This window comes from Kogia breviceps, chromosome 11, assembly GCF_026419965.1.
Source record: "Kogia breviceps isolate mKogBre1 chromosome 11, mKogBre1 haplotype 1, whole genome shotgun sequence".
Taxonomy (NCBI): domain Eukaryota; kingdom Metazoa; phylum Chordata; class Mammalia; order Artiodactyla; family Physeteridae; genus Kogia; species Kogia breviceps.
The window spans coordinates 30,195,818-30,209,171 of record NC_081320.1 but is presented as its reverse complement, the minus strand read 5'-3'; positions in this window follow the sequence as shown (position 1 = coordinate 30,209,171).

Below are 13,354 nucleotides of genomic sequence, written 5' to 3'. Positions count from 1 at the left end.
ATCATAAAGATCAGACCAGAAATAAACGGAAAAAAAAATGAAGGAAACAACAGCAAAGATCAAAAAAACTAAAAGCTGGTTCTTTGAGAAGATAAACAAAATTGATAAACCATTAGCCAGACTCATCAAGAAAAAAAGAGAGAAGACTCAAATCAATAGAATTACAAATGAAAAAGAAGTAACAACTGACACTGCAGAAATACAAAGGATCATGAGAGATTACTGCAAGCAACTATATGCCAATAAAATGGACAATCTGGAAGAAATGGACAAATTCTTAGAAAAGCACAACCTTCCAAGACTGAACCAGGAAGAATAGAAACTATAAACAAACCAATCCCAAGCACTGAAATTGAGACTGTGATTTAAAATCTTCCAACAAGGGGCTTCCCTGGAGGCGCAGTTGTTGAGAGTCCGCCTGCCGATGCAGGGGACACGGGTTCGTGCCCTGGTCTGGGAAGATCACACATGCCATGGAGAAGCTGGGCATGTGAGCCATGACCGCTGAGCCTGCATGTCCGGAGCCTGTTCTCTGCAACGGGAGAGGCCACAACAGTGAGAGACCCGCGTACCGCAAAAAGAAAAAATCTTCCAACAAAGAAAAGCCCAGCACCAGATGGCTTCACAGGCAAATTCTATCAAACATTTAGAGAAGAGTTAACACCTATCCTTCTCAAACTCTTCCAAAATATAGCAGAGGGAGGAATTCTCCCAAACTTTTTCTATGAGACCACCATCTCCCTGATACCAAAACCAGACAAAGATGTCACAAAGAATGAAAACTACAGGCCAATATCACTGATAAACATAAATGCAAAAATCCTCAGCAATATACTAGCAAACAGAATCCAACAGTGCATTAAAAGGATCATACACCATAATCAAGTGGGGTTTATCCCAGGGATGTAAGGATTCTTCAATACATGCAAATCAATGTGATACACCATATTAAAAAACTGAAGGATAAAAACCATATGATCATCTCAATAGATGCAGAAAATGTTTTCGACAATGTTAAACACCCATTTATCATAAAAAACCCTCCAGAATGTAGGCATAGAGGGAACTTTCCTCAACATAATAAAGGCCGTATATGACAAACCCACAGCCAACATCGTTCTCAATGGTGAAAAAGTGAAACCATTTCCACCAAGATCAGGAACAGGACAAGGTTGCCCACCCTCACCACTATTATTCAACACACTTTTGGAACTTTTAGCTAGAGCAATCAGAGAAGAAAAATAAATAAAAGGAATCCAAATCAGAAAAGAAGAAGTTAAGCTGTCACTTTTTGCCACTAGATGACACGATACTATCCATAGAGAATCCTAAAGCTGCTACCAGAAATCTACTAGAGTTAATCAATGAATTTGGTAAGGTTGCAGGATACAAAATTAATGTAGAGATATCTCTTTCATTCCCATACACTAAAGATGAAAAATCTGAAAGTGAAATTAAGGAAACACTCCCACTTACCCCTGCAACAAAAAGAATAAAATACCTAGGAATAAACCTACCTAAGGAGACAAAGGACATTTACTCAGAAAACTATAAGACACTGATGAAAGGAATCAAAGACGACACAAACAGATAGAGAGATATACCATGTTCTTAGATTGGAAGAATCAACATTGTGAAAATGACTATACTACCCAAAGCAATCTACAGATTCAATGCAATCCCTATTAAACTACCAATGGCATTTTTCCGAAAACTACAAAAAAAATTTCACAATTTGTATGGAAACACAAAAGACCCCGAACAGCCAAAGCAATCTTGAGAAGAAAAACAGAGCTGGAGTAATCAGGATCCCTGACTTCAGACTATACTACAAAGCTACAGTAATCAAGACAGTATGGTACTGGCACAAAAACAGAAATATAGATCAATGGAACAGGACAGAAAGCCTAGAGATAAACCCATACACATATGGTCACCTTATTTTTGATAAAGGAGGCAAGAATATACAATGGAGAAATCACAGCTTCTTCAATAAGTGGTGCTGGGAAAACTGGACAGCTACAGGTAAAAGAATGAAATTAGAAGACTCCCTAACACCATACACAAAAATAAACTCAAAATGGATTAAAGACCTAAATGTAAGGCCAGACACTATAAAACTCTTAGAGGAAAACATAGGCAGAACACTCTATGACATCAATCACAGCAAGATCCTTTTTAACCCACCTCCTAGAGAAATGGAAGTAAAAACAAAAATAAACAAATGGGACCTAATGAGACTTAAAAGCTTTAGCACAGCCAAGGAAAATGTAAACAACACGAAAAGACAACCCTCAGAATGGGAGAAAAAGTTTGCCAATGAAGCAACTGACAAAGGATTAATCTCTAAACTTTACAAGCAGCCTATGCAGCTCAACATCAAAGAAACTAACAACCCAATCCATAGATGGGCAGAATACCTAAATAGACGTTTCTCCAAAGAAGATATTCAGATTGCCAGGAAACACATGAAAGAATGCTCAACATCACTGGTCATTAGAGAAATGCAAATCAAAATTACAATGAGGTATCAATTCACACAGGTAAGAATGGCCATCATCCAAAAAATCAACAAACAATAAATGCTGCAGAGCTGTGGAGAAAAGGGAACCCTCTTGCACAGTTGGTGGGAATGTAAATTGATACAGCCACTATGGAGAACAGTGTGGAGGTTCCTTAAAAAACTAAAAATAGAACTACCATATCACACAGCAATCCCACTACTGGGCATATACCTGGAAAAAAAAAACATAATTCAAAAAGAATCATGTTCCACAATGTTTGTTGCAGCTCTATTTGCAATAGCCAGGACATGGAAGCAACCTAAGTGTCCATCAACTGCTGAATGGATAAAGGAGATGTTGCACATCTTCAATATAAAATGGAATATTACTCAGCCATAAAAAGAAATGAAATTGAGTTATTTATAGTGAGGTGGATGGACCTAGAGTCTGTCATACAGAGTGAAGTAAGTCAGAAAGACAAAAACAAATACTGTGTGCTAACACATATATATGGAATTTTTTAAAAAACCAAAAAAATGGTTTGGAAGAACCTAGGGGCCGGACAGGAATAAAGACGCAGATGTAGTGAATGGACTTGAGGACATGGGGAGGGGGAAGGGTAAACTGGGAAGAAGTGAGAGAGTGGCATGGACTTATATATACTACCAAATGTAAAATAGATAGCTAGTAGGAAATAGCTGCATAGCACAGGGAGATCAGCTCAGTGCTTTCTGACCACTTAGAGGGGTGGGATAGGGAGGGTGGGAGAGAGATGCAAGAGGGAGGAGATATGGGGATATACGTATATGTATAGCTTATTCACTTTGTTATAAAGCAGAAACTAACACACCATTCTAAAGCAATTATAGTCCAATAAAGATGTTAAAAATAAATAAATAAATAATTTATACACCCCCCCAAATTAAATCTTTTTTAAAAATAAATAAATAAATAAGAGCACTCAATAACATGGTAACTCTAAACCTAAGTATTTTCAATACTACAGTAAATGTAAATGGATTAATGTCTTCTATTAAAGTGTAATTTTTTATATTATGTGCAACTAAATTTTTTCCCAATATACAGGTAAAATAAAAGAATTACATTAGAAAGGAGAAAACATTCCATGTATTTAAAAACAATAAAATGATAAGCATATAATATGCATCTTAGATAAAGTAGTCTTTAAGTTCAGAACAATTTGTCATTATTGTAACTAGTATTATTATCCCAATTTCTTAAAAATATTTCAATATTTTTTCTATTTGAAAAAGTATTTTAAGATTTTTTCATTCCTCTTTTGTGGTCTAATACGTGGTAAGTATTTAGGTGCTAACATAACCTAAAAATATATGGTTTTTTTTTTTACAGCTGAACAGAACTGAATTGAGAAGAAACAGATAACTTGAATAGACTGATCACTAAAAGCAAAATAGAACCTGTAATTTACAAAAACTCCCTACCAACAAAAGTCCAGGATCAGATGGTTTCACAGGCAAATTCTACCAAATATACAAAGCAGAACTTACACTGATTCTTCTCAAACTCTTCGAAAAGATTGAAGAGTAAGGAATACTTCCGATGACATTCTATGAAGCCACCATCACCCTGATATCAAAACCAGATGGGGGGACTTCCCTGGTGTCACAGTGGTTGAGAATCTGTCTGCCAATGCAGGGGACATAGGTTCGAGCCCTGGTCTGGGAAGATCCCACATGCCATGGAGCAACTAAACCTGTATGCCACAACTACTGAGCCTGCGCTCTGCAGCCCATGAGCCACAACTACTGAGCCTGATAGCTACAACTACTGAAGCCAATGCACCTACAGCCCATGCTCTGCAACCAAAGGAGCCACCGCAATGAACAGCCCACACACCACAATGAAGAGTAGCCCCCGCTCACTGCAACTAGAGAGAGCCCGTGCACAGCAATGAACATCCAATGCATCCAAAAATAAATAAAGAAAGAAATTTACTAAAAAAAAAAAAAAACAAAAAAGATGGGGACTTTTATGCTGGCCTAGCAGTTAAGATTTCGCCTTCCAGTGCAGGGGGTGTGGGTTCGATCCCTGGTGGTGGAGCTAAGATCCCACATGCCTCACAAATAAGAAACCAAAACAGAAAACAGAAAAAATATTGTAAAAAATTCAATAAAGACTTAAAAAGAACAGAGAAAGACATTACCAAAAAAGAAAATTGCAGACCAATATCTCTGATAAATATAGATGCAAAAATTCTCAACTGAATATTAGAAAACAGAATCTGACAACACATAAGAGGATCATACACCATGACCAAATCTGATTCACCCCCGTGTCACAAAGTTGTTTCAACATATGCAAATCAATCAACATGATACACCCCATCAACAAAGGAAAAGCACAAAACAAATGATCATCTCAATAGATGCCGAAAAAGCATTTGAAAAACTTCAACATCCATTCATGATAAAAACACTTACCAAAGTGGGTATAAAGGAAACATATCAACATAATAAGAGCTATTTATGACAAACCCACAGCCAATATAATACTCAATGTTCATAAGATGAAAGCCTTCCCGCTAAAATCTGGAACAAGACAAGGATGCCCACTCTCACCTCTACTCTCAACATAGTATTGGAATTCCTAGCCACAACAATCAGACAAGAAAAAGAAATAAAATCTAACCAAATTGCAAGGGAAGAGGCAAAGTTGTCACTATATGCAGATGATATGATAATATATATAAAGGAAACCCTAAAAATTCCACAGAAAAACTACTAGGACTGATAAACAAATTCGACAAAGTAGCAGGATACAATATTAACATACATAAATTGGTTGCAGTTCTTGGTTCTACTTTTTGTTTTTTAATTTATGTTCGCTGCATTGGGTCTTCCTTGCTGTGCACGGGCTTTCTCTAGTTGTGGTCAGTGGGGGCTAGTCTTCATTGTGCACAGGCTTCTCATTTCAGTGGCTTCTCTTGCTGCGGAGCACGGGCTATAGGCATGCGGGCTTAAGTAGTTGTGGCACACGGGCTCAGTTGTTGTGGCTCATGGTCTCTAGAGTGCAGGCTAAGTAGTTGTGGAGCACAGGTTTAGTTGCTCCACGGCATGTGAGATCTTCCTGCACCAGGGCTCAAACCCGTGTCCCCTGTATTGGCAGGCGGATTCTCAACCACGGAGCCACCAGGGAAGTCCATGGTTGCATTTCTTTACACTAACAATGCAATATCAGAAAGGGAATGTAAACAAGCAATCCTTTTTAAAATGGCATCAAAAAAAAAAAACCCAAAATACTTAGGAATAAACCTCACCAGATAGGTGAAAGACTTATATGCTGAGAACTACAAAACATTAGTAAAGGAAACTGAAGATGATTCAAAGAAATGAAGGACATCCCACTCTCTTGGACGGGAAGAATTAATAGTGTGAAAATGGCCATACTACCCAAAGCAATCTACAGGTTTAATGTGATCCCTATCATATTACCCATGACATTTTCCCCAGAACTTGAACAAATAATCCTAAAATGTATCTGGAACCATAAAAAGTCAGAACTGTCAGCACAGTCTTGAAGATAAAGAACAAAGCAGGAGGCATAACCCTCCTAAACTTCAGACAATACTACAAAGTTACAGTAATCAAAACTGCATGGTATTGGCACAGAAAGAGATACATGGATCAATGGAATGGAATAGAGAGCTCAGAAATAAACCCACACACCTATGGTCAATTAATCTTTGACAAAGGAGGCAAGAATATACAATGGGGAAAAGATAGTCTCTTCAGCAAGTGGTGTTTTGAAAGTTGGACAGCCATATGCAAATCAGTGAAGTCAGAACATACCCTTACACCATACACAAAAATAAACTCAAAACGGCTTATATGCTTAAATATAAGATATGACACCTTAAAACTCCCAGAAGAGAACATAAGCAAAACATTCTCTGACATAAATCATACCAAAGTTTTCCTAGGTAGTTCTCCCTAGGCAGTACAAATACAGTAAGTCACCTACATACGAACCTTCAAGTTGCAAACTTTCAAAGATGCAAACGTCCATTCACATGTCCAATCATGTAAGTTAGTTCACATGTCTGGCATACATTGTCACGTGCATGCATCCTCTATAAGTGGTTGTGCTTTTGTGTACTTTACAGTACTGTATAGAGTACAGTAGTACAGTACCTTTATTTCAAGCCCAAGATGTCTGGAAGCAAGTGTAAAAGCAGCGGTGATGTAGCTGGTAATGTTAAGAAGCACCAAGCGATAATGATGGAAACAAAAATGAAAATAATTGAGAGAGTGGAGCGAGTCACAAAGATTTTAGACATCGCTCATTCTTATAACATCAATCATTCAATCATTGACACGAATCTAAACAACAAGGACAAGATCATGGAACATGTGAAGTCTGCTGTGCCAACGATGTTGACAAAATATTGAAGAAGCATGGAAAAGTGACGGAGGAGATGGAGAAACTTCTCATTTTGCGGATGCAGGATCAACATCCGCGCTGAATCCTGCTCAGCTTAATGCTGATTCAAGAGAAAGCTAAAAGGCTTTATGAGATTTGAAGAAGAAACATGGCAAAGAATCAGAGGGCACATCTTTTAATGCCAGCCATGGCTGGTTTCATCAGTTCAAGGCTACAGCCAACCTCAACAATGTAAAAGTAAGTGGAGAGGCAGCAGGTGCAGGTAGGGTAGCTGTCCAGGAACTTCCTGAAACACTTTGAGCAATTATTGATAATGATGTGCATTTACCCAACCAGGTTTTTAATGTGGATGAGACACAACTGTACTGGAAGAGGATGCCAGACCGAAGTTACATCAGTAAGGAGGAAAAGTGGATGTCAGGCTGTAAAGCAGCAAAGGCTAGGCTAACTGTTGTTTGTTGGCAATTCTTCCGGTGATATGAAGCTGAAGCCTCTCTTAGTTTATCATTCAGAGAACACAAGAACCCTTAAAAACATAGCCAAGGGCTCTCTTCCTGTTGTATGGAAGCGTAACCCCAAATCCTGGATTACATAGGCCACGTTCCAGGACTGGTTTTGCCACAACTTTATCCCAAATGTAGAGAGATATTGCTTGGAGAAGGACGTCCCAGCAAAACATTCTTTTGCTGCTCGACAATGCTCTGGGCCACCCCCCATTCATGGATGACTTTCATCCCAACGTCAAAGTAGTGCATCTCTCACCAAATTCTACATTGCTCATCTATCCTATGGACCAGGGAGTTATAGCGACTTTCAAGAAATATTTATGTCACACTTTTTGTCAGGCAGTAAAGGTAAGTGACAAATCAGGAAGAACCTAGGGACAATTTTGGAAGGACTATAACATCTACAAGGCCATCAAAAACATTGACTTTGCATGGTGTGAGGGTATGGCGGTCACCATGAATGAGGTTTGGAAGAAACTTTGCCCACAGTTTGTTCATGATTTTTGTGGATTTGAGAAGGTAGATCAGAAGTCCGAAGAGGTCTTCAGCAACGTAGTGACCCTCAGCGAGAAGCTGGAGGTAGACCTGCAAGAGGACGATTTCATTGAACTCCTTGCTGTGCAACATGAGGAGATTACTGATGGAATTGGAGGCCCAGAGAAAGGATGAAGAGGGACAGGAGGAAGAAGAAGTAACTGAAGAACTGAAGAGATTCACGACACAGAAAATGGCAAGGGAATCTTTGTTATTTGAGGAAGCACTGTTAGTTTTTGAGGCACAGGACCCAAACCTACAATGGTACCCAAAGGTGGCAGCAACCATTCAGAATGCAATCCAGTGCTACCTTGTCATCTATGATGAGAAGAAAAGAGCTACTACCCAGACATCAATGGATCATTTTGTCAAGAGGGTAGACAGAATTAAATCCAGCAAAGAACCAAAACCTGTGCCATCAATGTCAGGCATGAGTGAAATGGCAGCTTGCCCTCTGTCTCCTACTGCTGATAATCCTTCACCTCTACCTTCTCCCACTTCCTTTCCCTCCTCCGATCAGTAACTCTTCTCGCCTCTTCCCTCGATGCCATCCCCAGTAGCCCAGCTGTTGTACTGTATTACTGTACTTTTCAAGTTACTGTACTGTAAGATTTAAAATGTTTTCTTTATTTTTGTGTTTGTTTTTAATATATTATTTGTGTGAAAACTATTATACACCTATTACAGTACAATACCATATAGCCGACTGTGTAAGTTGGGTCCTTAGGCTAACTTTGTTGGACTTACAAACAAATTGGACTTACAAACACACTCTTGGAACAGAACTTGTTCATATGTAGGGGACTTACTGGAAAAGCAAAAAAGAAACAGGGACTAATCAAACTTATAAGCTTTTGCACAGCAAAGGAAACCATAATGAAAATGAAAATACAACCTATGGACTGGGAGAAAATATCAGCAAATGATGAGACTGACAAGGGCTTAATTTCCAAACTATACAAACAGCTCATACAACTCAATAACAAAGTAACAAATAACTCAATGGAAAAATGGGCAGAAGACCTAAATAAACATTTCTCCAAAGAAGACATACAGATAGCCAATAGGCACATGAAAAGATGCTCATCATCACTAATTATTAGAGAAATGCAAATCCAAATTACAATGAGGTACCACTTCACACGGATCAGAATGGCCATCATTAAAAATATCTACAATTAACAAATGCTGGAGGGGGTATGGAGAAAAGGGAACCCTTCTACACTGTTGGTGGCCATGTAAGTTGGTGCAGCCAATATGGAAAACAGTACGGAGGTTTCTCAAAAAAACTATAAAGAACGTTGCCATATGATCTAGCAATACCACTTGTGAACATATATCTAAACAAAACTATAATTCAAAAAGATACATGAAACTCTATGTTCATAGCAGCACTATTTATAATAGCCAAGACATGTAAACAACCTCAATGTTCATTGAAAACTGAATGTATAAAGAAGGTGTGGTATACGTATACAATAGATATTACTCAGACATAAAAAAGAATGAAATAATGCCACTTGCAGCAACATGGATAGACCTAGATATAATGATACTAAATGAAGTAAGTCAGAAAGAGAAAGACAAATAGCATATAATATCACTTATATGTGGAATTGAAAACAGGACACAAATGAACATGTCAGCGAAACAGAAACAAACACACGCAGTTATAGAAAACAGAGTTGTGGTTGCCAAGGAGAGAGTGAAGGAAAGATTGGGAGTTTTGGAATACCAGAAGCAAACTATTCTACATAGGATGGACAAACCACAAAGACCTACCGTAGAGCAGAGGAAACTATATTCAATATCCTGTGATAAACCATAATGGAAAAGAATATATATATATATATATATATATATATATATATATATATATATATATATATATATATATATATATATATAAAACTAAATCACTTTGCTGCACAGCAGAAATGAATACAACAAAGCATAAAGGCTGGAGAGGGTGTGGAGAAAAGGGAATCCTCCTGCACTGTTGGTGGGAATGTAAACTGATACAGCCACTATGGAGAACAGTATGGAGGTTCCTCAAAAACTAAAAATAGAACTACCATATGACCCAGCAATCCCACTACTGGGCATATACCCTGAGAAAACAATAATTCAAAAAGATACATGTACCACAATGTTCACTGTAGCACTATTTACAATAGCCAGGACATAGAAGCAACCTAAATGTCCATCGACAGATGAATATATAAAGAAGATGTGGCACATATTTACAATGGAGTATTACTCCTCCATAAAAAGGAACAAAATTGAGTTATTTGTAGTGAGGTGGTTGGACCTAGAGTCTGTCATACAGAGTGAAGTAAGTCAGAAAGAGAAAAACAAATACCGTACGCTAACATATATATATATATATATATATATATATATATATATATATATATATATATATATATATATATATGGAATCTAGAAAAATGGTACTGACGAACCTAGTGACCTAGTGACAGGGCAGGAATAAAGACACAGATGTAGAGAATGGACTTAAGGACACAGGGGGAAAGGGGAGACAGGGACATAGTGAGAGAGTAGCACTGACATATATACACTACCAAATGTAAAATAGCTAGTGGTAAGCTGCCACATAGTACAGGGAGATCACCTCCGTGCTTTATATCCCCCAGAGGGGTGGGATAGGGAGTGTGGGAGGGAGGCTCAAGAGGGGGGGATATGGGGAATATATGTATACATATAGTTGATTCACTTTGTTGCAAAGCAGAAACTAATACAATGTGATAAAGCAATTATACTCCAATAAACATGTATTTTAAAAACCCACAACCCTGTAAATCAACTACACTTGAAAATATTTCTTAAGTGCAAAAAATTTTTTGAATGTAAGTTTTATTGCGTGTGTGTACCACAGGTTCAAAATATATGAATTATGTCAAATTGATTACATTGTTTTTCAAAATAGAGAATTGTTGATATTTTACATCAGCTTCATCACACAAGTTTAATAGAATGTTCCTCCATGAACTGACTTCCCACCTTAGAGACACGAGATTCTCATTCTGAAATCTCTTTCTTGCAAAAATGTCCAATTAGCATCCTAGCATTACAGAAAAGAAATGCTTTTTTCCAGATCTCAAATTCCATACAACTTTACTCAAGACATCATGTATGTGTTTTCTCACACACACACACACACACACACACACACACACACACACACTGTATTTTATTTTTACAAGAGATAAATCAACTGACATCAAGCATTGAAAATGGATGACCACAACAAAAGCAACAATGATTGCAATTACCAAACACGAAACACACTCATACTATGTCATAATATTGACATTCAGTCCAGTAATCCTCCACTGTAACAGCTCCTTTACTTTGCAGTGAAAGACATCATGTATTTTAAACTTATCAGCACTCACCTGAGGTCTTTAAAAATCAACAAAAACATAATTTTGTGTTCTCTTTTTTATTTATTCTGGTTCTAAGTGGTCATTTCTCAGCGAAAGTATTTACATATGTTAACGTCATTTTATAACATCATATTTCAAATGACTACCTTCTCTCCAAAGATGAAATATGAGGCACTCATAATTCGGCTCTCCAAAACTTTACTCTCTGAATCTGTATTAGCCTTCTGCTGAACTCCACACTGTTCATTATTCTCTGAGAATATTCTTTTTCTAGTATGGCCATCTCACACACTCTTTCATTTCATGAAGGTTTTTCCTACAATTTTATGCCTCATCTATTTCTGAGAATATGCATTATTTCAGATTAATATTTATAGACACAAAGACTTCTCTATAATTTCCTGAGAGTTTCAAGAACTCCTTCTTCTTTTTTTATTTTTTTTTATTTTTTTTTTGCAGTACGCAGGCCTCTCGCTGTTGTGGCCTCTCGCATTGCGGAGCACAGGCTCCGGGTGCACAGGCTCAGCGGCCATGGCTCACGGTCCCAGCCACTCCACAGCATGTGGGATCCTCCAACACCAGGGCACGAACCCGTGTCCCCTGCATCGACAGGCGGTCTCTCAACCACTGCACCACCAGGGAAGCCCTATTATTATTTTTTTAATACCTAGATTCTGAAGCTCTCCACAAAGCATTACTAAAATCGCATTTACATAAGTATCTACATATTAATCACACATTAATGCATTTACAATTGTATTATGATTTATTGCTAATTTTGGAGCATAAACGTAGCTGTCTTATTTAGCACCCTCTTGGAAACCACTTTAATATTTGCACTTAGAAATTGAAAGAGAATGGATAAATAAAAACCTGAAGAATATGCAAATACAAGTTATATATTTCTCATAAAATTAGGTGATTATCTAACCTTTATCCAGAAAAAAGAAGAGCCCAGATATTCAGCAGGCATGATACTCAAGAACGTATGGTCTTCCATCAGGAAAACATGCAGTAATCCATGTGGCAGAGTTTACCTGTGACCAGCTGGGGTTAGTGACCTATGCATTCCTTACATGCAACATATCAGGAGTGGAAAAAGGGAATTTGTCAGTTGTGGCAAGAAGTATAAGGAAGATTTGTAGCAGGTCATGCTCATATATTCAACAGAGGTACAATCAAAATTTTGCTCAATTCTGGTAGATCTAAGTCTGTATCTGTTACCTCCATGTCTTTCCGGAGGAAATGTTAGAACTAACTTACAAAAAAAAGTGTTTGTTTGTTTGTTTTAATTACAGTCACGGTGAGTAAGACATAGCTCAGAAAAGCTAATGTGACTTAGTGATTCTCTCATCAGGAAATACAGTTTTACTTCCTTGTTTATTCTCCACATCCTGTAGTAAGTAAAGTTTCAATGAAAGATAAATCTACAGGGCAAAAAGAAAAGAAAATTTACATGTGTTGATAAGATCATTTTGACAGGTTTCACCACGTATGTCAGTGTTTCTGGGGATAGACACAAGCCAGAGCTCCCTACTCTGACATTTTCACTGATGTCATTCCCCTTGATCCTCAATTTGAAAGTGTCTAAAAATGTTTTCTTCTTTAAGAAATTAAATAAAGAATGCTTTCTAGACATGATCCTCTAATGATTTTCGGTCAGTGGTCGTCAACAGAGGAAAAGCACAGAATCTCATCCCCACAGAAGGGTGACGTTCAGTCAGGTAAGAAAATTCTCCCTGAAATCAGAGTTTCATCTTTAACATGCAATCAAAGGCTTTCACAGGTTCTTCATCACTCTGCACTCAGCCCTACCATATGGGATTGGCTCTGAGAATCTCACATCAGATGACTGACAAACAAGTCATAGTACACTGATCTGCTACCAGATCCTGCCTCTCTTAATGATCTCCTGCAGGGACATTGGAATCGTCTAGGACATTTCCTGGAGCCCTCTACTCTATACAGGTACACTTCC